The following is a 20,196-nucleotide window of genomic DNA, read 5'->3' on the forward strand; positions in this document are numbered from 1 at the left end:
ACACTAGATCGCGTGTTTTGTAATTCGAGCCTCACCTGGGGCATACTTTTATGTCGTAACAGCTGACAGCATCTGGAGGCTAGATTTCAGATGTATCAGCTACGCCAACAAGTTTAATGTGCATTATATGCGGTAGGTGCGTCTTCCTCGGTAGTATAGTGGTTAGTATCCCCGCCTGTCACGCGGGAGACCGGGGTTCGATTCCCCGCCGGGGAGGCGCGACTTTTATCTCACAAATCTGCTCGAGTGTTGCGCGTGTGGGGTGGAAGAGCATTAACTTTGCCATTAACTTGCTGCAAAATGCTACATCGTAGGAAGTAGTTCTCGCATTCCTCACACTTTCTAATTATGGGGTTCGCTGTTAATGCCGACTCTCCACGCGTAGTAATCGATCTCGACACAATCAGCAAAAGATATAATTTTAGCAGAGCGTGGTTTCGATCCACGGACCTCTGGGTTATGGGCCCAGCACGCTTCCACTGCGCCACTCTGCTGTGTGGGGGTGTTCTAGCTCTTCGTCACATCACGTGGGACACTTGGACAGTGTTGTCTGCGTGGCTTTCACACGCGTACATTTAATTGCGCAACATCTCCTACAGCTCTCAGCTTGACTTGTCTCGACTTTGCTCGACTGACGCTACGCTGACGCTTGCAGGCAGCGGCATTTACCACCATCACCTCGACATGCAGCTGCGAGATGCACAGGAATAACACTGCACTCCTCGATGCGGCGACATACGAAATCCACTGCCGAGCTGCGCGTTGGCAACTAACAAAATGCCGACCGTGCCAGGATCAGAAGCTGGAATCTTCCGATCCGTTGTCAGACGCGTTATCCCTTGCGCCATAGGGCCACGGACTGTGTCTCGTTCTACGAGACAAGTGCACCTCTCTAAGAAACGTGTTCTTCAGGGCTCTGCAAGCTCCCAAGGAAGGCACTTCTCGTCCAGCGGCGTGGTCGCGGTGCGCTTGCAGAGCTTGGACCTTGCCACATATCTGCGCCCGCTGTTCGACAGGTAGCAGGAGGCAAGGCGCGCGTTTTTCTGCGTTTTTTCGTTGACTAGAGGCAGTTGATGTGCATGTAAGCGTAGCATATGAAACACGAATAGCACGAAGCATTCGTAGTTAGGTGCCAAAGTCGCAGTGTGGCCGCAGGTGGCGATCGTATGTATTTGTGGCCACCACTGGTTTGCAGCAAAGTGAATATGGCTAATTGAGAGCGTTTGGCTGTAGCCCCAGTGGCGCAATTGGTTAGCGCACGGTACTTATAAGGCAGTAGCCGTGAGCAATGCCGGGGTTGTAATTCGAGCCTCACCTGGGGCATACTTTTATGTCGTAACAGCTGACAGCATCTGGAGGCTAGATTTCAGATGTATCAGCTACGCCAACAAGTTTAATGTGCATTATATGCGGTAGGTGCGTCTTCCTCGGTAGTATAGTGGTTAGTATCCCCGCCTGTCACGCGGGAGACCGGGGTTCGATTCCCCGCCGGGGAGGCGCGACTTTTATCTCACAAATCTGCTCGAGTGTTGCGCGTGTGGGGTGGAAGAGCATTAACTTTGCCATTAACTTGCTGCAAAATGCTACATCGTAGGAAGTAGTTCTCGCATTCCTCACACTTTCTAATTATGGGGTTCGCTGTTAATGCCGACTCTCCACGCGTAGTAATCGATCTCGACACAATCAGCAAAAGATATAATTTTAGCAGAGCGTGGTTTCGATCCACGGACCTCTGGGTTATGGGCCCAGCACGCTTCCACTGCGCCACTCTGCTGTGTGGGGGTGTTCTAGCTCTTCGTCACATCACGTGGGACACTTGGACAGTGTTGTCTGCGTGGCTTTCACACGCGTACATTTAATTGCGCAACATCTCCTACAGCTCTCAGCTTGACTTGTCTCGACTTTGCTCGACTGACGCTACGCTGACGCTTGCAGGCAGCGGCATTTACCACCATCACCTCGACATGCAGCTGCGAGATGCACAGGAATAACACTGCACTCCTCGATGCGGCGACATACGAAATCCACTGCCGAGCTGCGCGTTGGCAACTAACAAAATGCCGACCGTGCCAGGATCAGAAGCTGGAATCTTCCGATCCGTTGTCAGACGCGTTATCCCTTGCGCCATAGGGCCACGGACTGTGTCTCGTTCTACGAGACAAGTGCACCTCTCTAAGAAACGTGTTCTTCAGGGCTCTGCAAGCTCCCAAGGAAGGCACTTCTCGTCCAGCGGCGTGGTCGCGGTGCGCTTGCAGAGCTTGGACCTTGCCACATATCTGCGCCCGCTGTTCGACAGGTAGCAGGAGGCAAGGCGCGCGTTTTTCTGCGTTTTTTCGTTGACTAGAGGCAGTTGATGTGCATGTAAGCGTAGCATATGAAACACGAATAGCACGAAGCATTCGTAGTTAGGTGCCAAAGTCGCAGTGTGGCCGCAGGTGGCGATCGTATGTATTTGTGGCCACCACTGGTTTGCAGCAAAGTGAATATGGCTAATTGAGAGCGTTTGGCTGTAGCCCCAGTGGCGCAATTGGTTAGCGCACGGTACTTATAAGGCAGTAGCCGTGAGCAATGCCGGGGTTGTAATTCGAGCCTCACCTGGGGCATACTTTTATGTCGTAACAGCTGACAGCATCTGGAGGCTAGATTTCAGATGTATCAGCTACGCCAACAAGTTTAATGTGCATTATATGCGGTAGGTGCGTCTTCCTCGGTAGTATAGTGGTTAGTATCCCCGCCTGTCACGCGGGAGACCGGGGTTCGATTCCCCGCCGGGGAGGCGCGACTTTTATCTCACAAATCTGCTCGAGTGTTGCGCGTGTGGGGTGGAAGAGCATTAACTTTGCCATTAACTTGCTGCAAAATGCTACATCGTAGGAAGTAGTTCTCGCATTCCTCACACTTTCTAATTATGGGGTTCGCTGTTAATGCCGACTCTCCACGCGTAGTAATCGATCTCGACACAATCAGCAAAAGATATAATTTTAGCAGAGCGTGGTTTCGATCCACGGACCTCTGGGTTATGGGCCCAGCACGCTTCCACTGCGCCACTCTGCTGTGTGGGGGTGTTCTAGCTCTTCGTCACATCACGTGGGACACTTGGACAGTGTTGTCTGCGTGGCTTTCACACGCGTACATTTAATTGCGCAACATCTCCTACAGCTCTCAGCTTGACTTGTCTCGACTTTGCTCGACTGACGCTACGCTGACGCTTGCAGGCAGCGGCATTTACCACCATCACCTCGACATGCAGCTGCGAGATGCACAGGAATAACACTGCACTCCTCGATGCGGCGACATACGAAATCCACTGCCGAGCTGCGCGTTGGCAACTAACAAAATGCCGACCGTGCCAGGATCAGAAGCTGGAATCTTCCGATCCGTTGTCAGACGCGTTATCCCTTGCGCCATAGGGCCACGGACTGTGTCTCGTTCTACGAGACAAGTGCACCTCTCTAAGAAACGTGTTCTTCAGGGCTCTGCAAGCTCCCAAGGAAGGCACTTCTCGTCCAGCGGCGTGGTCGCGGTGCGCTTGCAGAGCTTGGACCTTGCCACATATCTGCGCCCGCTGTTCGACAGGTAGCAGGAGGCAAGGCGCGCGTTTTTCTGCGTTTTTTCGTTGACTAGAGGCAGTTGATGTGCATGTAAGCGTAGCATATGAAACACGAATAGCACGAAGCATTCGTAGTTAGGTGCCAAAGTCGCAGTGTGGCCGCAGGTGGCGATCGTATGTATTTGTGGCCACCACTGGTTTGCAGCAAAGTGAATATGGCTAATTGAGAGCGTTTGGCTGTAGCCCCAGTGGCGCAATTGGTTAGCGCACGGTACTTATAAGGCAGTAGCCGTGAGCAATGCCGGGGTTGTAATTCGAGCCTCACCTGGGGCATACTTTTATGTCGTAACAGCTGACAGCATCTGGAGGCTAGATTTCAGATGTATCAGCTACGCCAACAAGTTTAATGTGCATTATATGCGGTAGGTGCGTCTTCCTCGGTAGTATAGTGGTTAGTATCCCCGCCTGTCACGCGGGAGACCGGGGTTCGATTCCCCGCCGGGGAGGCGCGACTTTTATCTCACAAATCTGCTCGAGTGTTGCGCGTGTGGGGTGGAAGAGCATTAACTTTGCCATTAACTTGCTGCAAAATGCTACATCGTAGGAAGTAGTTCTCGCATTCCTCACACTTTCTAATTATGGGGTTCGCTGTTAATGCCGACTCTCCACGCGTAGTAATCGATCTCGACACAATCAGCAAAAGATATAATTTTAGCAGAGCGTGGTTTCGATCCACGGACCTCTGGGTTATGGGCCCAGCACGCTTCCACTGCGCCACTCTGCTGTGTGGGGGTGTTCTAGCTCTTCGTCACATCACGTGGGACACTTGGACAGTGTTGTCTGCGTGGCTTTCACACGCGTACATTTAATTGCGCAACATCTCCTACAGCTCTCAGCTTGACTTGTCTCGACTTTGCTCGACTGACGCTACGCTGACGCTTGCAGGCAGCGGCATTTACCACCATCACCTCGACATGCAGCTGCGAGATGCACAGGAATAACACTGCACTCCTCGATGCGGCGACATACGAAATCCACTGCCGAGCTGCGCGTTGGCAACTAACAAAATGCCGACCGTGCCAGGATCAGAAGCTGGAATCTTCCGATCCGTTGTCAGACGCGTTATCCCTTGCGCCATAGGGCCACGGACTGTGTCTCGTTCTACGAGACAAGTGCACCTCTCTAAGAAACGTGTTCTTCAGGGCTCTGCAAGCTCCCAAGGAAGGCACTTCTCGTCCAGCGGCGTGGTCGCGGTGCGCTTGCAGAGCTTGGACCTTGCCACATATCTGCGCCCGCTGTTCGACAGGTAGCAGGAGGCAAGGCGCGCGTTTTTCTGCGTTTTTTCGTTGACTAGAGGCAGTTGATGTGCATGTAAGCGTAGCATATGAAACACGAATAGCACGAAGCATTCGTAGTTAGGTGCCAAAGTCGCAGTGTGGCCGCAGGTGGCGATCGTATGTATTTGTGGCCACCACTGGTTTGCAGCAAAGTGAATATGGCTAATTGAGAGCGTTTGGCTGTAGCCCCAGTGGCGCAATTGGTTAGCGCACGGTACTTATAAGGCAGTAGCCGTGAGCAATGCCGGGGTTGTAATTCGAGCCTCACCTGGGGCATACTTTTATGTCGTAACAGCTGACAGCATCTGGAGGCTAGATTTCAGATGTATCAGCTACGCCAACAAGTTTAATGTGCATTATATGCGGTAGGTGCGTCTTCCTCGGTAGTATAGTGGTTAGTATCCCCGCCTGTCACGCGGGAGACCGGGGTTCGATTCCCCGCCGGGGAGGCGCGACTTTTATCTCACAAATCTGCTCGAGTGTTGCGCGTGTGGGGTGGAAGAGCATTAACTTTGCCATTAACTTGCTGCAAAATGCTACATCGTAGGAAGTAGTTCTCGCATTCCTCACACTTTCTAATTATGGGGTTCGCTGTTAATGCCGACTCTCCACGCGTAGTAATCGATCTCGACACAATCAGCAAAAGATATAATTTTAGCAGAGCGTGGTTTCGATCCACGGACCTCTGGGTTATGGGCCCAGCACGCTTCCACTGCGCCACTCTGCTGTGTGGGGGTGTTCTAGCTCTTCGTCACATCACGTGGGACACTTGGACAGTGTTGTCTGCGTGGCTTTCACACGCGTACATTTAATTGCGCAACATCTCCTACAGCTCTCAGCTTGACTTGTCTCGACTTTGCTCGACTGACGCTACGCTGACGCTTGCAGGCAGCGGCATTTACCACCATCACCTCGACATGCAGCTGCGAGATGCACAGGAATAACACTGCACTCCTCGATGCGGCGACATACGAAATCCACTGCCGAGCTGCGCGTTGGCAACTAACAAAATGCCGACCGTGCCAGGATCAGAAGCTGGAATCTTCCGATCCGTTGTCAGACGCGTTATCCCTTGCGCCATAGGGCCACGGACTGTGTCTCGTTCTACGAGACAAGTGCACCTCTCTAAGAAACGTGTTCTTCAGGGCTCTGCAAGCTCCCAAGGAAGGCACTTCTCGTCCAGCGGCGTGGTCGCGGTGCGCTTGCAGAGCTTGGACCTTGCCACATATCTGCGCCCGCTGTTCGACAGGTAGCAGGAGGCAAGGCGCGCGTTTTTCTGCGTTTTTTCGTTGACTAGAGGCAGTTGATGTGCATGTAAGCGTAGCATATGAAACACGAATAGCACGAAGCATTCGTAGTTAGGTGCCAAAGTCGCAGTGTGGCCGCAGGTGGCGATCGTATGTATTTGTGGCCACCACTGGTTTGCAGCAAAGTGAATATGGCTAATTGAGAGCGTTTGGCTGTAGCCCCAGTGGCGCAATTGGTTAGCGCACGGTACTTATAAGGCAGTAGCCGTGAGCAATGCCGGGGTTGTAATTCGAGCCTCACCTGGGGCATACTTTTATGTCGTAACAGCTGACAGCATCTGGAGGCTAGATTTCAGATGTATCAGCTACGCCAACAAGTTTAATGTGCATTATATGCGGTAGGTGCGTCTTCCTCGGTAGTATAGTGGTTAGTATCCCCGCCTGTCACGCGGGAGACCGGGGTTCGATTCCCCGCCGGGGAGGCGCGACTTTTATCTCACAAATCTGCTCGAGTGTTGCGCGTGTGGGGTGGAAGAGCATTAACTTTGCCATTAACTTGCTGCAAAATGCTACATCGTAGGAAGTAGTTCTCGCATTCCTCACACTTTCTAATTATGGGGTTCGCTGTTAATGCCGACTCTCCACGCGTAGTAATCGATCTCGACACAATCAGCAAAAGATATAATTTTAGCAGAGCGTGGTTTCGATCCACGGACCTCTGGGTTATGGGCCCAGCACGCTTCCACTGCGCCACTCTGCTGTGTGGGGGTGTTCTAGCTCTTCGTCACATCACGTGGGACACTTGGACAGTGTTGTCTGCGTGGCTTTCACACGCGTACATTTAATTGCGCAACATCTCCTACAGCTCTCAGCTTGACTTGTCTCGACTTTGCTCGACTGACGCTACGCTGACGCTTGCAGGCAGCGGCATTTACCACCATCACCTCGACATGCAGCTGCGAGATGCACAGGAATAACACTGCACTCCTCGATGCGGCGACATACGAAATCCACTGCCGAGCTGCGCGTTGGCAACTAACAAAATGCCGACCGTGCCAGGATCAGAAGCTGGAATCTTCCGATCCGTTGTCAGACGCGTTATCCCTTGCGCCATAGGGCCACGGACTGTGTCTCGTTCTACGAGACAAGTGCACCTCTCTAAGAAACGTGTTCTTCAGGGCTCTGCAAGCTCCCAAGGAAGGCACTTCTCGTCCAGCGGCGTGGTCGCGGTGCGCTTGCAGAGCTTGGACCTTGCCACATATCTGCGCCCGCTGTTCGACAGGTAGCAGGAGGCAAGGCGCGCGTTTTTCTGCGTTTTTTCGTTGACTAGAGGCAGTTGATGTGCATGTAAGCGTAGCATATGAAACACGAATAGCACGAAGCATTCGTAGTTAGGTGCCAAAGTCGCAGTGTGGCCGCAGGTGGCGATCGTATGTATTTGTGGCCACCACTGGTTTGCAGCAAAGTGAATATGGCTAATTGAGAGCGTTTGGCTGTAGCCCCAGTGGCGCAATTGGTTAGCGCACGGTACTTATAAGGCAGTAGCCGTGAGCAATGCCGGGGTTGTAATTCGAGCCTCACCTGGGGCATACTTTTATGTCGTAACAGCTGACAGCATCTGGAGGCTAGATTTCAGATGTATCAGCTACGCCAACAAGTTTAATGTGCATTATATGCGGTAGGTGCGTCTTCCTCGGTAGTATAGTGGTTAGTATCCCCGCCTGTCACGCGGGAGACCGGGGTTCGATTCCCCGCCGGGGAGGCGCGACTTTTATCTCACAAATCTGCTCGAGTGTTGCGCGTGTGGGGTGGAAGAGCATTAACTTTGCCATTAACTTGCTGCAAAATGCTACATCGTAGGAAGTAGTTCTCGCATTCCTCACACTTTCTAATTATGGGGTTCGCTGTTAATGCCGACTCTCCACGCGTAGTAATCGATCTCGACACAATCAGCAAAAGATATAATTTTAGCAGAGCGTGGTTTCGATCCACGGACCTCTGGGTTATGGGCCCAGCACGCTTCCACTGCGCCACTCTGCTGTGTGGGGGTGTTCTAGCTCTTCGTCACATCACGTGGGACACTTGGACAGTGTTGTCTGCGTGGCTTTCACACGCGTACATTTAATTGCGCAACATCTCCTACAGCTCTCAGCTTGACTTGTCTCGACTTTGCTCGACTGACGCTACGCTGACGCTTGCAGGCAGCGGCATTTACCACCATCACCTCGACATGCAGCTGCGAGATGCACAGGAATAACACTGCACTCCTCGATGCGGCGACATACGAAATCCACTGCCGAGCTGCGCGTTGGCAACTAACAAAATGCCGACCGTGCCAGGATCAGAAGCTGGAATCTTCCGATCCGTTGTCAGACGCGTTATCCCTTGCGCCATAGGGCCACGGACTGTGTCTCGTTCTACGAGACAAGTGCACCTCTCTAAGAAACGTGTTCTTCAGGGCTCTGCAAGCTCCCAAGGAAGGCACTTCTCGTCCAGCGGCGTGGTCGCGGTGCGCTTGCAGAGCTTGGACCTTGCCACATATCTGCGCCCGCTGTTCGACAGGTAGCAGGAGGCAAGGCGCGCGTTTTTCTGCGTTTTTTCGTTGACTAGAGGCAGTTGATGTGCATGTAAGCGTAGCATATGAAACACGAATAGCACGAAGCATTCGTAGTTAGGTGCCAAAGTCGCAGTGTGGCCGCAGGTGGCGATCGTATGTATTTGTGGCCACCACTGGTTTGCAGCAAAGTGAATATGGCTAATTGAGAGCGTTTGGCTGTAGCCCCAGTGGCGCAATTGGTTAGCGCACGGTACTTATAAGGCAGTAGCCGTGAGCAATGCCGGGGTTGTAATTCGAGCCTCACCTGGGGCATACTTTTATGTCGTAACAGCTGACAGCATCTGGAGGCTAGATTTCAGATGTATCAGCTACGCCAACAAGTTTAATGTGCATTATATGCGGTAGGTGCGTCTTCCTCGGTAGTATAGTGGTTAGTATCCCCGCCTGTCACGCGGGAGACCGGGGTTCGATTCCCCGCCGGGGAGGCGCGACTTTTATCTCACAAATCTGCTCGAGTGTTGCGCGTGTGGGGTGGAAGAGCATTAACTTTGCCATTAACTTGCTGCAAAATGCTACATCGTAGGAAGTAGTTCTCGCATTCCTCACACTTTCTAATTATGGGGTTCGCTGTTAATGCCGACTCTCCACGCGTAGTAATCGATCTCGACACAATCAGCAAAAGATATAATTTTAGCAGAGCGTGGTTTCGATCCACGGACCTCTGGGTTATGGGCCCAGCACGCTTCCACTGCGCCACTCTGCTGTGTGGGGGTGTTCTAGCTCTTCGTCACATCACGTGGGACACTTGGACAGTGTTGTCTGCGTGGCTTTCACACGCGTACATTTAATTGCGCAACATCTCCTACAGCTCTCAGCTTGACTTGTCTCGACTTTGCTCGACTGACGCTACGCTGACGCTTGCAGGCAGCGGCATTTACCACCATCACCTCGACATGCAGCTGCGAGATGCACAGGAATAACACTGCACTCCTCGATGCGGCGACATACGAAATCCACTGCCGAGCTGCGCGTTGGCAACTAACAAAATGCCGACCGTGCCAGGATCAGAAGCTGGAATCTTCCGATCCGTTGTCAGACGCGTTATCCCTTGCGCCATAGGGCCACGGACTGTGTCTCGTTCTACGAGACAAGTGCACCTCTCTAAGAAACGTGTTCTTCAGGGCTCTGCAAGCTCCCAAGGAAGGCACTTCTCGTCCAGCGGCGTGGTCGCGGTGCGCTTGCAGAGCTTGGACCTTGCCACATATCTGCGCCCGCTGTTCGACAGGTAGCAGGAGGCAAGGCGCGCGTTTTTCTGCGTTTTTTCGTTGACTAGAGGCAGTTGATGTGCATGTAAGCGTAGCATATGAAACACGAATAGCACGAAGCATTCGTAGTTAGGTGCCAAAGTCGCAGTGTGGCCGCAGGTGGCGATCGTATGTATTTGTGGCCACCACTGGTTTGCAGCAAAGTGAATATGGCTAATTGAGAGCGTTTGGCTGTAGCCCCAGTGGCGCAATTGGTTAGCGCACGGTACTTATAAGGCAGTAGCCGTGAGCAATGCCGGGGTTGTAATTCGAGCCTCACCTGGGGCATACTTTTATGTCGTAACAGCTGACAGCATCTGGAGGCTAGATTTCAGATGTATCAGCTACGCCAACAAGTTTAATGTGCATTATATGCGGTAGGTGCGTCTTCCTCGGTAGTATAGTGGTTAGTATCCCCGCCTGTCACGCGGGAGACCGGGGTTCGATTCCCCGCCGGGGAGGCGCGACTTTTATCTCACAAATCTGCTCGAGTGTTGCGCGTGTGGGGTGGAAGAGCATTAACTTTGCCATTAACTTGCTGCAAAATGCTACATCGTAGGAAGTAGTTCTCGCATTCCTCACACTTTCTAATTATGGGGTTCGCTGTTAATGCCGACTCTCCACGCGTAGTAATCGATCTCGACACAATCAGCAAAAGATATAATTTTAGCAGAGCGTGGTTTCGATCCACGGACCTCTGGGTTATGGGCCCAGCACGCTTCCACTGCGCCACTCTGCTGTGTGGGGGTGTTCTAGCTCTTCGTCACATCACGTGGGACACTTGGACAGTGTTGTCTGCGTGGCTTTCACACGCGTACATTTAATTGCGCAACATCTCCTACAGCTCTCAGCTTGACTTGTCTCGACTTTGCTCGACTGACGCTACGCTGACGCTTGCAGGCAGCGGCATTTACCACCATCACCTCGACATGCAGCTGCGAGATGCACAGGAATAACACTGCACTCCTCGATGCGGCGACATACGAAATCCACTGCCGAGCTGCGCGTTGGCAACTAACAAAATGCCGACCGTGCCAGGATCAGAAGCTGGAATCTTCCGATCCGTTGTCAGACGCGTTATCCCTTGCGCCATAGGGCCACGGACTGTGTCTCGTTCTACGAGACAAGTGCACCTCTCTAAGAAACGTGTTCTTCAGGGCTCTGCAAGCTCCCAAGGAAGGCACTTCTCGTCCAGCGGCGTGGTCGCGGTGCGCTTGCAGAGCTTGGACCTTGCCACATATCTGCGCCCGCTGTTCGACAGGTAGCAGGAGGCAAGGCGCGCGTTTTTCTGCGTTTTTTCGTTGACTAGAGGCAGTTGATGTGCATGTAAGCGTAGCATATGAAACACGAATAGCACGAAGCATTCGTAGTTAGGTGCCAAAGTCGCAGTGTGGCCGCAGGTGGCGATCGTATGTATTTGTGGCCACCACTGGTTTGCAGCAAAGTGAATATGGCTAATTGAGAGCGTTTGGCTGTAGCCCCAGTGGCGCAATTGGTTAGCGCACGGTACTTATAAGGCAGTAGCCGTGAGCAACGCCGGGGTTGTAATTCGAGCCTCACCTGGGGCATACTTTTATGTCGTAACAGCTGACAGCATCTGGAGGCTAGATTTCAGATGTATCAGCTACGCCAACAAGTTTAATGTGCATTATATGCGGTAGGTGCGTCTTCCTCGGTAGTATAGTGGTTAGTATCCCCGCCTGTCACGCGGGAGACCGGGGTTCGATTCCCCGCCGGGGAGGCGCGACTTTTATCTCACAAATCTGCTCGAGTGTTGCGCGTGTGGGGTGGAAGAGCATTAACTTTGCCATTAACTTGCTGCAAAATGCTACATCGTAGGAAGTAGTTCTCGCATTCCTCACACTTTCTAATTATGGGGTTCGCTGTTAATGCCGACTCTCCACGCGTAGTAATCGATCTCGACACAATCAGCAAAAGATATAATTTTAGCAGAGCGTGGTTTCGATCCACGGACCTCTGGGTTATGGGCCCAGCACGCTTCCACTGCGCCACTCTGCTGTGTGGGGGTGTTCTAGCTCTTCGTCACATCACGTGGGACACTTGGACAGTGTTGTCTGCGTGGCTTTCACACGCGTACATTTAATTGCGCAACATCTCCTACAGCTCTCAGCTTGACTTGTCTCGACTTTGCTCGACTGACGCTACGCTGACGCTTGCAGGCAGCGGCATTTACCACCATCACCTCGACATGCAGCTGCGAGATGCACAGGAATAACACTGCACTCCTCGATGCGGCGACATACGAAATCCACTGCCGAGCTGCGCGTTGGCAACTAACAAAATGCCGACCGTGCCAGGATCAGAAGCTGGAATCTTCCGATCCGTTGTCAGACGCGTTATCCCTTGCGCCATAGGGCCACGGACTGTGTCTCGTTCTACGAGACAAGTGCACCTCTCTAAGAAACGTGTTCTTCAGGGCTCTGCAAGCTCCCAAGGAAGGCACTTCTCGTCCAGCGGCGTGGTCGCGGTGCGCTTGCAGAGCTTGGACCTTGCCACATATCTGCGCCCGCTGTTCGACAGGTAGCAGGAGGCAAGGCGCGCGTTTTTCTGCGTTTTTTCGTTGACTAGAGGCAGTTGATGTGCATGTAAGCGTAGCATATGAAACACGAATAGCACGAAGCATTCGTAGTTAGGTGCCAAAGTCGCAGTGTGGCCGCAGGTGGCGATCGTATGTATTTGTGGCCACCACTGGTTTGCAGCAAAGTGAATATGGCTAATTGAGAGCGTTTGGCTGTAGCCCCAGTGGCGCAATTGGTTAGCGCACGGTACTTATAAGGCAGTAGCCGTGAGCAATGCCGGGGTTGTAATTCGAGCCTCACCTGGGGCATACTTTTATGTCGTAACAGCTGACAGCATCTGGAGGCTAGATTTCAGATGTATCAGCTACGCCAACAAGTTTAATGTGCATTATATGCGGTAGGTGCGTCTTCCTCGGTAGTATAGTGGTTAGTATCCCCGCCTGTCACGCGGGAGACCGGGGTTCGATTCCCCGCCGGGGAGGCGCGACTTTTATCTCACAAATCTGCTCGAGTGTTGCGCGTGTGGGGTGGAAGAGCATTAACTTTGCCATTAACTTGCTGCAAAATGCTACATCGTAGGAAGTAGTTCTCGCATTCCTCACACTTTCTAATTATGGGGTTCGCTGTTAATGCCGACTCTCCACGCGTAGTAATCGATCTCGACACAATCAGCAAAAGATATAATTTTAGCAGAGCGTGGTTTCGATCCACGGACCTCTGGGTTATGGGCCCAGCACGCTTCCACTGCGCCACTCTGCTGTGTGGGGGTGTTCTAGCTCTTCGTCACATCACGTGGGACACTTGGACAGTGTTGTCTGCGTGGCTTTCACACGCGTACATTTAATTGCGCAACATCTCCTACAGCTCTCAGCTTGACTTGTCTCGACTTTGCTCGACTGACGCTACGCTGACGCTTGCAGGCAGCGGCATTTACCACCATCACCTCGACATGCAGCTGCGAGATGCACAGGAATAACACTGCACTCCTCGATGCGGCGACATACGAAATCCACTGCCGAGCTGCGCGTTGGCAACTAACAAAATGCCGACCGTGCCAGGATCAGAAGCTGGAATCTTCCGATCCGTTGTCAGACGCGTTATCCCTTGCGCCATAGGGCCACGGACTGTGTCTCGTTCTACGAGACAAGTGCACCTCTCTAAGAAACGTGTTCTTCAGGGCTCTGCAAGCTCCCAAGGAAGGCACTTCTCGTCCAGCGGCGTGGTCGCGGTGCGCTTGCAGAGCTTGGACCTTGCCACATATCTGCGCCCGCTGTTCGACAGGTAGCAGGAGGCAAGGCGCGCGTTTTTCTGCGTTTTTTCGTTGACTAGAGGCAGTTGATGTGCATGTAAGCGTAGCATATGAAACACGAATAGCACGAAGCATTCGTAGTTAGGTGCCAAAGTCGCAGTGTGGCCGCAGGTGGCGATCGTATGTATTTGTGGCCACCACTGGTTTGCAGCAAAGTGAATATGGCTAATTGAGAGCGTTTGGCTGTAGCCCCAGTGGCGCAATTGGTTAGCGCACGGTACTTATAAGGCAGTAGCCGTGAGCAATGCCGGGGTTGTAATTCGAGCCTCACCTGGGGCATACTTTTATGTCGTAACAGCTGACAGCATCTGGAGGCTAGATTTCAGATGTATCAGCTACGCCAACAAGTTTAATGTGCATTATATGCGGTAGGTGCGTCTTCCTCGGTAGTATAGTGGTTAGTATCCCCGCCTGTCACGCGGGAGACCGGGGTTCGATTCCCCGCCGGGGAGGCGCGACTTTTATCTCACAAATCTGCTCGAGTGTTGCGCGTGTGGGGTGGAAGAGCATTAACTTTGCCATTAACTTGCTGCAAAATGCTACATCGTAGGAAGTAGTTCTCGCATTCCTCACACTTTCTAATTATGGGGTTCGCTGTTAATGCCGACTCTCCACGCGTAGTAATCGATCTCGACACAATCAGCAAAAGATATAATTTTAGCAGAGCGTGGTTTCGATCCACGGACCTCTGGGTTATGGGCCCAGCACGCTTCCACTGCGCCACTCTGCTGTGTGGGGGTGTTCTAGCTCTTCGTCACATCACGTGGGACACTTGGACAGTGTTGTCTGCGTGGCTTTCACACGCGTACATTTAATTGCGCAACATCTCCTACAGCTCTCAGCTTGACTTGTCTCGACTTTGCTCGACTGACGCTACGCTGACGCTTGCAGGCAGCGGCATTTACCACCATCACCTCGACATGCAGCTGCGAGATGCACAGGAATAACACTGCACTCCTCGATGCGGCGACATACGAAATCCACTGCCGAGCTGCGCGTTGGCAACTAACAAAATGCCGACCGTGCCAGGATCAGAAGCTGGAATCTTCCGATCCGTTGTCAGACGCGTTATCCCTTGCGCCATAGGGCCACGGACTGTGTCTCGTTCTACGAGACAAGTGCACCTCTCTAAGAAACGTGTTCTTCAGGGCTCTGCAAGCTCCCAAGGAAGGCACTTCTCGTCCAGCGGCGTGGTCGCGGTGCGCTTGCAGAGCTTGGACCTTGCCACATATCTGCGCCCGCTGTTCGACAGGTAGCAGGAGGCAAGGCGCGCGTTTTTCTGCGTTTTTTCGTTGACTAGAGGCAGTTGATGTGCATGTAAGCGTAGCATATGAAACACGAATAGCACGAAGCATTCGTAGTTAGGTGCCAAAGTCGCAGTGTGGCCGCAGGTGGCGATCGTATGTATTTGTGGCCACCACTGGTTTGCAGCAAAGTGAATATGGCTAATTGAGAGCGTTTGGCTGTAGCCCCAGTGGCGCAATTGGTTAGCGCACGGTACTTATAAGGCAGTAGCCGTGAGCAATGCCGGGGTTGTAATTCGAGCCTCACCTGGGGCATACTTTTATGTCGTAACAGCTGACAGCATCTGGAGGCTAGATTTCAGATGTATCAGCTACGCCAACAAGTTTAATGTGCATTATATGCGGTAGGTGCGTCTTCCTCGGTAGTATAGTGGTTAGTATCCCCGCCTGTCACGCGGGAGACCGGGGTTCGATTCCCCGCCGGGGAGGCGCGACTTTTATCTCACAAATCTGCTCGAGTGTTGCGCGTGTGGGGTGGAAGAGCATTAACTTTGCCATTAACTTGCTGCAAAATGCTACATCGTAGGAAGTAGTTCTCGCATTCCTCACACTTTCTAATTATGGGGTTCGCTGTTAATGCCGACTCTCCACGCGTAGTAATCGATCTCGACACAATCAGCAAAAGATATAATTTTAGCAGAGCGTGGTTTCGATCCACGGACCTCTGGGTTATGGGCCCAGCACGCTTCCACTGCGCCACTCTGCTGTGTGGGGGTGTTCTAGCTCTTCGTCACATCACGTGGGACACTTGGACAGTGTTGTCTGCGTGGCTTTCACACGCGTACATTTAATTGCGCAACATCTCCTACAGCTCTCAGCTTGACTTGTCTCGACTTTGCTCGACTGACGCTACGCTGACGCTTGCAGGCAGCGGCATTTACCACCATCACCTCGACATGCAGCTGCGAGATGCACAGGAATAACACTGCACTCCTCGATGCGGCGACATACGAAATCCACTGCCGAGCTGCGCGTTGGCAACTAACAAAATGCCGACCGTGCCAGGATCAGAAGCTGGAATCTTCCGATCCGTTGTCAGACGCGTTATCCCTTGCGCCATAGGGCCACGGACTGTGTCTCGTTCTACGAGACAAGTGCACCTCTCTAAGAAACGTGTTCTTCAGGGCTCTGCAAGCTCCCAAGGAAGGCACTTCTCGTCCAGCGGCGTGGTCGCGGTGCGCTTGCAGAGCTTGGACCTTGCCACATATCTGCGCCCGCTGTTCGACAGGTAGCAGGAGGCAAGGCGCGCGTTTTTCTGCGTTTTTTCGTTGACTAGAGGCAGTTGATGTGCATGTAAGCGTAGCATATGAAACACGAATAGCACGAAGCATTCGTAGTTAGGTGCCAAAGTCGCAGTGTGGCCGCAGGTGGCGATCGTATGTATTTGTGGCCACCACTGGTTTGCAGCAAAGTGAATATGGCTAATTGAGAGCGTTTGGCTGTAGCCCCAGTGGCGCAATTGGTTAGCGCACGGTACTTATAAGGCAGTAGCCGTGAGCAATGCCGGGGTTGTAATTCGAGCCTCACCTGGGGCATACTTTTATGTCGTAACAGCTGACAGCATCTGGAGGCTAGATTTCAGATGTATCAGCTACGCCAACAAGTTTAATGTGCATTATATGCGGTAGGTGCGTCTTCCTCGGTAGTATAGTGGTTAGTATCCCCGCCTGTCACGCGGGAGACCGGGGTTCGATTCCCCGCCGGGGAGGCGCGACTTTTATCTCACAAATCTGCTCGAGTGTTGCGCGTGTGGGGTGGAAGAGCATTAACTTTGCCATTAACTTGCTGCAAAATGCTACATCGTAGGAAGTAGTTCTCGCATTCCTCACACTTTCTAATTATGGGGTTCGCTGTTAATGCCGACTCTCCACGCGTAGTAATCGATCTCGACACAATCAGCAAAAGATATAATTTTAGCAGAGCGTGGTTTCGATCCACGGACCTCTGGGTTATGGGCCCAGCACGCTTCCACTGCGCCACTCTGCTGTGTGGGGGTGTTCTAGCTCTTCGTCACATCACGTGGGACACTTGGACAGTGTTGTCTGCGTGGCTTTCACACGCGTACATTTAATTGCGCAACATCTCCTACAGCTCTCAGCTTGACTTGTCTCGACTTTGCTCGACTGACGCTACGCTGACGCTTGCAGGCAGCGGCATTTACCACCATCACCTCGACATGCAGCTGCGAGATGCACAGGAATAACACTGCACTCCTCGATGCGGCGACATACGAAATCCACTGCCGAGCTGCGCGTTGGCAACTAACAAAATGCCGACCGTGCCAGGATCAGAAGCTGGAATCTTCCGATCCGTTGTCAGACGCGTTATCCCTTGCGCCATAGGGCCACGGACTGTGTCTCGTTCTACGAGACAAGTGCACCTCTCTAAGAAACGTGTTCTTCAGGGCTCTGCAAGCTCCCAAGGAAGGCACTTCTCGTCCAGCGGCGTGGTCGCGGTGCGCTTGCAGAGCTTGGACCTTGCCACATATCTGCGCCCGCTGTTCGAAACACGCGATCTAGTGTGGCGCGCGTTTTTCTGCGTTTTTTCGTTGACTAGAGGCAGTTGATGTGCATGTAAGCGTAGCATATGAAACACGAATAGCACGAAGCATTCGTAGTTAGGTGCCAAAGTCGCAGTGTGGCCGCAGGTGGCGATCGTATGTATTTGTGGCCACCACTGGTTTGCAGCAAAGTGAATATGGCTAATTGAGAGCGTTTGGCTGTAGCCCCAGTGGCGCAATTGGTTAGCGCACGGTACTTATAAGGCAGTAGCCGTGAGCAATGCCGGGGTTGTAATTCGAGCCTCACCTGGGGCATACTTTTATGTCGTAACAGCTGACAGCATCTGGAGGCTAGATTTCAGATGTATCAGCTACGCCAACAAGTTTAATGTGCATTATATGCGGTAGGTGCGTCTTCCTCGGTAGTATAGTGGTTAGTATCCCCGCCTGTCACGCGGGAGACCGGGGTTCGATTCCCCGCCGGGGAGGCGCGACTTTTATCTCACAAATCTGCTCGAGTGTTGCGCGTGTGGGGTGGAAGAGCATTAACTTTGCCATTAACTTGCTGCAAAATGCTACATCGTAGGAAGTAGTTCTCGCATTCCTCACACTTTCTAATTATGGGGTTCGCTGTTAATGCCGACTCTCCACGCGTAGTAATCGATCTCGACACAATCAGCAAAAGATATAATTTTAGCAGAGCGTGGTTTCGATCCACGGACCTCTGGGTTATGGGCCCAGCACGCTTCCACTGCGCCACTCTGCTGTGTGGGGGTGTTCTAGCTCTTCGTCACATCACGTGGGACACTTGGACAGTGTTGTCTGCGTGGCTTTCACACGCGTACATTTAATTGCGCAACATCTCCTACAGCTCTCAGCTTGACTTGTCTCGACTTTGCTCGACTGACGCTACGCTGACGCTTGCAGGCAGCGGCATTTACCACCATCACCTCGACATGCAGCTGCGAGATGCACAGGAATAACACTGCACTCCTCGATGCGGCGACATACGAAATCCACTGCCGAGCTGCGCGTTGGCAACTAACAAAATGCCGACCGTGCCAGGATCAGAAGCTGGAATCTTCCGATCCGTTGTCAGACGCGTTATCCCTTGCGCCATAGGGCCACGGACTGTGTCTCGTTCTACGAGACAAGTGCACCTCTCTAAGAAACGTGTTCTTCAGGGCTCTGCAAGCTCCCAAGGAAGGCACTTCTCGTCCAGCGGCGTGGTCGCGGTGCGCTTGCAGAGCTTGGACCTTGCCACATATCTGCGCCCGCTGTTCGACAGGTAGCAGGAGGCAAGGCGCGCGTTTTTCTGCGTTTTTTCGTTGACTAGAGGCAGTTGATGTGCATGTAAGCGTAGCATATGAAACACGAATAGCACGAAGCATTCGTAGTTAGGTGCCAAAGTCGCAGTGTGGCCGCAGGTGGCGATCGTATGTATTTGTGGCCACCACTGGTTTGCAGCAAAGTGAATATGGCTAATTGAGAGCGTTTGGCTGTAGCCCCAGTGGCGCAATTGGTTAGCGCACGGTACTTATAAGGCAGTAGCCGTGAGCAATGCCGGGGTTGTAATTCGAGCCTCACCTGGGGCATACTTTTATGTCGTAACAGCTGACAGCATCTGGAGGCTAGATTTCAGATGTATCAGCTACGCCAACAAGTTTAATGTGCATTATATGCGGTAGGTGCGTCTTCCTCGGTAGTATAGTGGTTAGTATCCCCGCCTGTCACGCGGGAGACCGGGGTTCGATTCCCCGCCGGGGAGGCGCGACTTTTATCTCACAAATCTGCTCGAGTGTTGCGCGTGTGGGGTGGAAGAGCATTAACTTTGCCATTAACTTGCTGCAAAATGCTACATCGTAGGAAGTAGTTCTCGCATTCCTCACACTTTCTAATTATGGGGTTCGCTGTTAATGCCGACTCTCCACGCGTAGTAATCGATCTCGACACAATCAGCAAAAGATATAATTTTAGCAGAGCGTGGTTTCGATCCACGGACCTCTGGGTTATGGGCCCAGCACGCTTCCACTGCGCCACTCTGCTGTGTGGGGGTGTTCTAGCTCTTCGTCACATCACGTGGGACACTTGGACAGTGTTGTCTGCGTGGCTTTCACACGCGTACATTTAATTGCGCAACATCTCCTACAGCTCTCAGCTTGACTTGTCTCGACTTTGCTCGACTGACGCTACGCTGACGCTTGCAGGCAGCGGCATTTACCACCATCACCTCGACATGCAGCTGCGAGATGCACAGGAATAACACTGCACTCCTCGATGCGGCGACATACGAAATCCACTGCCGAGCTGCGCGTTGGCAACTAACAAAATGCCGACCGTGCCAGGATCAGAAGCTGGAATCTTCCGATCCGTTGTCAGACGCGTTATCCCTTGCGCCATAGGGCCACGGACTGTGTCTCGTTCTACGAGACAAGTGCACCTCTCTAAGAAACGTGTTCTTCAGGGCTCTGCAAGCTCCCAAGGAAGGCACTTCTCGTCCAGCGGCGTGGTCGCGGTGCGCTTGCAGAGCTTGGACCTTGCCACATAT

The 20,196-nt window shown here is 52.6% G+C and overlaps 32 non-coding genes across 32 annotated transcripts; 16 read left to right on the forward strand and 16 right to left on the reverse strand.

Annotated features, from left to right (window-relative positions):
* Window positions 1-144: 144 nt before the first annotated feature.
* Window positions 145-216, forward strand: Trnad-guc (transfer RNA aspartic acid (anticodon GUC)). Its single transcript has one exon. It is a non-coding gene; the product is annotated as a tRNA-Asp (tRNA).
* Window positions 217-422: 206 nt separating this feature from the next.
* Window positions 423-494, reverse strand: Trnam-cau (transfer RNA methionine (anticodon CAU)). The gene has a single exon. It is a non-coding gene; the product is annotated as a tRNA-Met (tRNA).
* Window positions 495-1,424: 930 nt separating this feature from the next.
* Window positions 1,425-1,496, forward strand: Trnad-guc (transfer RNA aspartic acid (anticodon GUC)). The gene has a single exon. It is a non-coding gene; the product is annotated as a tRNA-Asp (tRNA).
* Window positions 1,497-1,702: 206 nt separating this feature from the next.
* Trnam-cau (transfer RNA methionine (anticodon CAU)) lies at window positions 1,703-1,774 on the reverse strand. The gene has a single exon. It is a non-coding gene; the product is annotated as a tRNA-Met (tRNA).
* Window positions 1,775-2,704: 930 nt separating this feature from the next.
* On the forward strand, window positions 2,705-2,776 carry Trnad-guc (transfer RNA aspartic acid (anticodon GUC)). The gene has a single exon. It is a non-coding gene; the product is annotated as a tRNA-Asp (tRNA).
* A 206-nt stretch (window positions 2,777-2,982) lies between these two features.
* Window positions 2,983-3,054, reverse strand: Trnam-cau (transfer RNA methionine (anticodon CAU)). The gene has a single exon. It is a non-coding gene; the product is annotated as a tRNA-Met (tRNA).
* A 930-nt stretch (window positions 3,055-3,984) lies between these two features.
* Trnad-guc (transfer RNA aspartic acid (anticodon GUC)) lies at window positions 3,985-4,056 on the forward strand. Its single transcript has one exon. It is a non-coding gene; the product is annotated as a tRNA-Asp (tRNA).
* Window positions 4,057-4,262: 206 nt separating this feature from the next.
* Trnam-cau (transfer RNA methionine (anticodon CAU)) lies at window positions 4,263-4,334 on the reverse strand. The gene has a single exon. It is a non-coding gene; the product is annotated as a tRNA-Met (tRNA).
* Window positions 4,335-5,264: 930 nt separating this feature from the next.
* On the forward strand, window positions 5,265-5,336 carry Trnad-guc (transfer RNA aspartic acid (anticodon GUC)). The gene has a single exon. It is a non-coding gene; the product is annotated as a tRNA-Asp (tRNA).
* A 206-nt stretch (window positions 5,337-5,542) lies between these two features.
* On the reverse strand, window positions 5,543-5,614 carry Trnam-cau (transfer RNA methionine (anticodon CAU)). Its single transcript has one exon. It is a non-coding gene; the product is annotated as a tRNA-Met (tRNA).
* Window positions 5,615-6,544: 930 nt separating this feature from the next.
* Window positions 6,545-6,616, forward strand: Trnad-guc (transfer RNA aspartic acid (anticodon GUC)). Its single transcript has one exon. It is a non-coding gene; the product is annotated as a tRNA-Asp (tRNA).
* Window positions 6,617-6,822: 206 nt separating this feature from the next.
* On the reverse strand, window positions 6,823-6,894 carry Trnam-cau (transfer RNA methionine (anticodon CAU)). The gene has a single exon. It is a non-coding gene; the product is annotated as a tRNA-Met (tRNA).
* A 930-nt stretch (window positions 6,895-7,824) lies between these two features.
* Window positions 7,825-7,896, forward strand: Trnad-guc (transfer RNA aspartic acid (anticodon GUC)). The gene has a single exon. It is a non-coding gene; the product is annotated as a tRNA-Asp (tRNA).
* A 206-nt stretch (window positions 7,897-8,102) lies between these two features.
* On the reverse strand, window positions 8,103-8,174 carry Trnam-cau (transfer RNA methionine (anticodon CAU)). Its single transcript has one exon. It is a non-coding gene; the product is annotated as a tRNA-Met (tRNA).
* A 930-nt stretch (window positions 8,175-9,104) lies between these two features.
* Window positions 9,105-9,176, forward strand: Trnad-guc (transfer RNA aspartic acid (anticodon GUC)). Its single transcript has one exon. It is a non-coding gene; the product is annotated as a tRNA-Asp (tRNA).
* A 206-nt stretch (window positions 9,177-9,382) lies between these two features.
* On the reverse strand, window positions 9,383-9,454 carry Trnam-cau (transfer RNA methionine (anticodon CAU)). Its single transcript has one exon. It is a non-coding gene; the product is annotated as a tRNA-Met (tRNA).
* A 930-nt stretch (window positions 9,455-10,384) lies between these two features.
* On the forward strand, window positions 10,385-10,456 carry Trnad-guc (transfer RNA aspartic acid (anticodon GUC)). The gene has a single exon. It is a non-coding gene; the product is annotated as a tRNA-Asp (tRNA).
* A 206-nt stretch (window positions 10,457-10,662) lies between these two features.
* Trnam-cau (transfer RNA methionine (anticodon CAU)) lies at window positions 10,663-10,734 on the reverse strand. The gene has a single exon. It is a non-coding gene; the product is annotated as a tRNA-Met (tRNA).
* A 930-nt stretch (window positions 10,735-11,664) lies between these two features.
* Trnad-guc (transfer RNA aspartic acid (anticodon GUC)) lies at window positions 11,665-11,736 on the forward strand. The gene has a single exon. It is a non-coding gene; the product is annotated as a tRNA-Asp (tRNA).
* Window positions 11,737-11,942: 206 nt separating this feature from the next.
* Window positions 11,943-12,014, reverse strand: Trnam-cau (transfer RNA methionine (anticodon CAU)). Its single transcript has one exon. It is a non-coding gene; the product is annotated as a tRNA-Met (tRNA).
* Window positions 12,015-12,944: 930 nt separating this feature from the next.
* On the forward strand, window positions 12,945-13,016 carry Trnad-guc (transfer RNA aspartic acid (anticodon GUC)). Its single transcript has one exon. It is a non-coding gene; the product is annotated as a tRNA-Asp (tRNA).
* A 206-nt stretch (window positions 13,017-13,222) lies between these two features.
* Trnam-cau (transfer RNA methionine (anticodon CAU)) lies at window positions 13,223-13,294 on the reverse strand. Its single transcript has one exon. It is a non-coding gene; the product is annotated as a tRNA-Met (tRNA).
* A 930-nt stretch (window positions 13,295-14,224) lies between these two features.
* Window positions 14,225-14,296, forward strand: Trnad-guc (transfer RNA aspartic acid (anticodon GUC)). Its single transcript has one exon. It is a non-coding gene; the product is annotated as a tRNA-Asp (tRNA).
* A 206-nt stretch (window positions 14,297-14,502) lies between these two features.
* On the reverse strand, window positions 14,503-14,574 carry Trnam-cau (transfer RNA methionine (anticodon CAU)). The gene has a single exon. It is a non-coding gene; the product is annotated as a tRNA-Met (tRNA).
* Window positions 14,575-15,504: 930 nt separating this feature from the next.
* Trnad-guc (transfer RNA aspartic acid (anticodon GUC)) lies at window positions 15,505-15,576 on the forward strand. Its single transcript has one exon. It is a non-coding gene; the product is annotated as a tRNA-Asp (tRNA).
* A 206-nt stretch (window positions 15,577-15,782) lies between these two features.
* Trnam-cau (transfer RNA methionine (anticodon CAU)) lies at window positions 15,783-15,854 on the reverse strand. The gene has a single exon. It is a non-coding gene; the product is annotated as a tRNA-Met (tRNA).
* Window positions 15,855-16,784: 930 nt separating this feature from the next.
* On the forward strand, window positions 16,785-16,856 carry Trnad-guc (transfer RNA aspartic acid (anticodon GUC)). Its single transcript has one exon. It is a non-coding gene; the product is annotated as a tRNA-Asp (tRNA).
* Window positions 16,857-17,062: 206 nt separating this feature from the next.
* Trnam-cau (transfer RNA methionine (anticodon CAU)) lies at window positions 17,063-17,134 on the reverse strand. The gene has a single exon. It is a non-coding gene; the product is annotated as a tRNA-Met (tRNA).
* A 930-nt stretch (window positions 17,135-18,064) lies between these two features.
* On the forward strand, window positions 18,065-18,136 carry Trnad-guc (transfer RNA aspartic acid (anticodon GUC)). The gene has a single exon. It is a non-coding gene; the product is annotated as a tRNA-Asp (tRNA).
* A 206-nt stretch (window positions 18,137-18,342) lies between these two features.
* On the reverse strand, window positions 18,343-18,414 carry Trnam-cau (transfer RNA methionine (anticodon CAU)). Its single transcript has one exon. It is a non-coding gene; the product is annotated as a tRNA-Met (tRNA).
* Window positions 18,415-19,344: 930 nt separating this feature from the next.
* Window positions 19,345-19,416, forward strand: Trnad-guc (transfer RNA aspartic acid (anticodon GUC)). The gene has a single exon. It is a non-coding gene; the product is annotated as a tRNA-Asp (tRNA).
* Window positions 19,417-19,622: 206 nt separating this feature from the next.
* On the reverse strand, window positions 19,623-19,694 carry Trnam-cau (transfer RNA methionine (anticodon CAU)). The gene has a single exon. It is a non-coding gene; the product is annotated as a tRNA-Met (tRNA).
* Window positions 19,695-20,196: the final 502 nt, after the last annotated feature.

This window comes from Schistocerca gregaria, chromosome 8 (genome assembly GCF_023897955.1).
Source record: "Schistocerca gregaria isolate iqSchGreg1 chromosome 8, iqSchGreg1.2, whole genome shotgun sequence".
Taxonomy (NCBI): Eukaryota; Metazoa; Arthropoda; class Insecta; order Orthoptera; family Acrididae; genus Schistocerca; species Schistocerca gregaria.